General features: G+C 49.3%; 1 protein-coding gene across 1 annotated transcript in view; it reads right to left on the bottom strand.

Moving 5' to 3' along the window:
• EDARADD (EDAR associated via death domain) overlaps window positions 1-3,218 on the bottom strand; it is a 67,233-nt gene that overhangs the window by 138 nt on the left and 63,877 nt on the right. The gene's annotated exons all lie outside the window — the stretch shown is intronic.

Below are 3,218 nucleotides of genomic sequence, written 5' to 3'. Positions count from 1 at the left end.
CTGTGTAAAATCAAAACAGAGGGAAAGAAAATGCATCATTTTTCTTTATATCATAACTATTTTAAAATTTAAATTATAAATTATTTTACTGATAGCTACCAAATGACAGGATGCTATTACAATGAAAGATCTGACCCTAAATCTTCCCTAGTGTACTTATATACTAAATAATTTGGCATAATGAGTGAAGGAAATATTGATTTAAATATTACATCAGTAGAAAATTTCTAACACGGAACTTATTTAAAATATTAAAAGAAAACAAAAAATAAAAATACTAAAACAAAATAATAGCAAATACTGCTGTACAATTATCAGAGACATTCATTTAACTTTTCTCATGTATAAAATGAGAATAATAATACTACTCATCTCACAGGTTTGTGCTGAAGATTAAATGAGTTAATAAAACAATGAAATGGATAAGTTTTAGCTATTATTATTAATACAAGAGAGTGCTCTTCCTCTTCCAAATTAAACTAGTCAAAGGGAAAGAAATCCAATCTCTTGAATATACAGTTTTCTCTGCGGCTAAAATAAAAAGGGGGGGGTTAAAGACAAAGGTCTAGTTATAAAATAAGCAAGTCACGAGGATGTAACATACAGCATAGAAAATACAATGATGTCGTAATAACTGTACGATGGCAAATGGTAATTGGACCTATCGCGGCGGTCACTTCGTAAGGTACACAGGTGTGGAGTCTCTGCGCTGCACACCTGAGACTAACACGATGTTGGATTCCTCTATACTTTCGTTCTTTAAAAAGTGCCTATCGGTACATTGAATAGCGCCCCAGACTTGATAGCTTGAGAACGAAAACAAAAACAAAAACAAAACTTAAGCTTCCTGCGCTCCCTCCGCCCGCCGTCGGACTCTGCCCCGCCGCACGCGCGGACTGGAGCTATCACTCCGTCCCGAGCAAGAAAACACCGCATCCCTTAGTTTAGCACCTAATGCAACGCCGACCTGTGTCTTCACCTTACACTTTCGTGCAACGGAAGTACGAACGAGACCCAAAGGGAAGGCCGCAGAGAACCCAGAGCCACACTCAGCGCACACAGTCTCCAGGGGCCCTGTTTAAGCCCCAGGCTTCCGGAGCCTGTCGTTCCCCGAGTGTCCACAGCGACAGGCCCCGCGGTCCCGGACACCACCCACCTCGCAGGAAGCCTTCGTTACGTTGTAACCAACAAAGCGATGCGGATAACCTGCGTTTCCTAACGTTTAACAGGGAGTCCAGTGACTCGGCCTCTCACAGGGCGCCTTCAGAGCGAACCGGGAGAGCTGCGGGGTCTGTCACTAAACTTAAGACCCTGTCATTTAAATGGCCAGACAACAAGCCTCCCCAGATCGCCGGCCTCGACTGGAGGGAGATGAAGCACCGAACAGGCCGGGACCCCCGCGCCACAGGCGGCGGGCTGACGGGAGATGGACCCACCCCCATCACTGATTTGGGACAGCGACGACCGAACCCTCTCCCAGGCGGGCGCTCCCACCACCGCCGCGACTCACCCGGGCCAGCAACACAGGCGCTCACGCCGAGGCTATTTGTCCACTGCGGCGTGCCGTCCAATTGCCGGCCCAGTGCCCGTGCGCGGCTACGGAAGGTGAGGGCGGTCAGTCCGCCGCCATTTACGGGTTCGCGCTCCGCGTGTCGCCGTTGGCCCCGCCCCCGCTGCGCTGCGGCCGCCACCAAGCCCGGCCTCCCACACGGCCTGCGGGGTCTCGGATCGCAGCCAGCGCGATGCGGGTTGACCTGGACGAAGCAGAGTCTGTTTAAAAAAATCCTTGGCTGGATCTGGCTGCCTCTGCCTTTTCGTCTGGGTGAGGGGAATGCAAATGGTTGTGAAAAACGGAGAAAGCCTTCCGCCCCTCAGCCAGCGTGTCCCCGCGGTCCCGTGTCGTGGGCCTCCGGTCTCCGAAGGCGGGCGCTTAGGGCCGGTGTGGCCACCGCCCGGGCCCTGCCTGGAGCACAGGCCCGTCTCTGGCCTTCTCTGGTGGCCCAGGTCGCCGGTGTTTCTCCGTTGTCTGCCTGGGTCAGAGTCCGGGCAGTACGGTCAAGGTCTAACCTGATTGGAGGCGCCCCCTTTGTGCCCCTCCTTTGGGTGTCAGTGAAGTGCTGGGGACCTGGCTTCCGTGCAGTCGGACTGGCCAGCCCAGGGACACGTCCGCTTCGTCTGACTTGGACTTGCATCCACTTCCTGACTCACCCATCTTGTGTGAGGGGGTGTTTTCATGTTGTACACGAGCCCAGGTCTGAGCAGTAGATGTTCTGTAAACACCCGAGGTCTCAGTCAAGGGCCCCACTCACTGCTGGTTCAACCTGTTGCTGTAAGAACATCTGAGATAAGGACAAACAGGTACCGTCGGACAGTTGGCTGCCGGCAGTGCGTTTCCCGTCCGGGAACGCGAAGGCCTCGTGTTCCTACTTGTCTCGACTTGAGTTTTATCCGCGTTTGCTTTGAAAGACACGTCTTGGTGCCACTGCGGTGGCTTTTTCTCCTCTAGCTTTTGTTTCTATTATTCTTTATTGAAGGAATTCAGTACACATCCCATACCAGTGAACTCACAGTCTGACTCACTATTACTTTTCTCTCTCCCTCCTATTCATTTTCCAAGTTTGAGTGACTCCAGGATCCAATTTAAATCGCTGCGTTTAACCCGTGACACACACGGACTTGGACTTGGACTTGTCTTTCTGTGCATTGCGTTGTATCTGTACAGCTCCACTGTAAGCAGAAGAGGAACTTGTCTCATATATTCCCCGATGCCTACTAATGCTTTGCACGAAGTAGACACTGGAAATATTAGGTTGAAATTGGATATTGGTAAGGTGAGGAGGGATTGAATGTGTATTAGAGGGGTACTAAGCCCAACTTTGCCTGGGTTTAGTACCTCTCTAATACACATCTACGTTCTTTGGTAGGTGAGATTTAAGTGAAAATGGAACTGAGTAAAAGGGCCAGAAATCCAGTGTTGGTGAAGTAATACCGAATTAAAAGATGCATTACAAATCCCAAGAATTTATTCTTAGAAATAACCCCCACATTGGTCCCTATTTTGTTCAATGAGTTCAGTATGTTTTTTATATCATTTAAAATCAAATACGTACTGAATGCCCTCCATGACAAGGTGCAGCGATAATGAATGCAAGCATACAAATGGCTTTGTAGTACAGCAGCACCCCATTATCCGTGGGGGATACGTTCCGCCATAGATG

Source organism: Rhinolophus sinicus, chromosome 6 (genome assembly GCF_057876585.1).
Source record: "Rhinolophus sinicus isolate RSI-liver-muscle chromosome 6, RSI-T2T, whole genome shotgun sequence".
Classification (NCBI taxonomy): domain Eukaryota; kingdom Metazoa; phylum Chordata; class Mammalia; order Chiroptera; family Rhinolophidae; genus Rhinolophus; species Rhinolophus sinicus.
This window is presented reverse-complemented; position numbering and strand designations above follow the sequence as displayed.